Source organism: Nicotiana attenuata, unplaced genomic scaffold (assembly GCF_001879085.1).
Source record: "Nicotiana attenuata strain UT unplaced genomic scaffold, NIATTr2, whole genome shotgun sequence".
Classification (NCBI taxonomy): domain Eukaryota; kingdom Viridiplantae; phylum Streptophyta; class Magnoliopsida; order Solanales; family Solanaceae; genus Nicotiana; species Nicotiana attenuata.
Genome location: NW_017675027.1, coordinates 40,514 through 40,845, shown reverse-complemented (window position 1 = coordinate 40,845; position 332 = coordinate 40,514).

Here is a 332-nt window from a genome sequence, read left to right as displayed (position 1 = left end):
TATATATATATATATATATATATATATATATATATATATATATATATATATATATATATATACACGGCACACCAAATTTCAGCATGAAGAATTGAACAACCACAATGTTAGTACTAATTATTTAGACATAGTACAATGTCCTTAGATTCCTTAGGTTTAAGGTTTCATTTTTTCCCTTTTTTAAAATTATAATGAAATAAGCAAAACCGAATTACGCAATACTAGAATTCGAACTAGTCACAATGCCTTTCAATATCTAAGTTTGAAATATATATATATATATATATATATATATATATATATATATATATATATATATATATATATATATA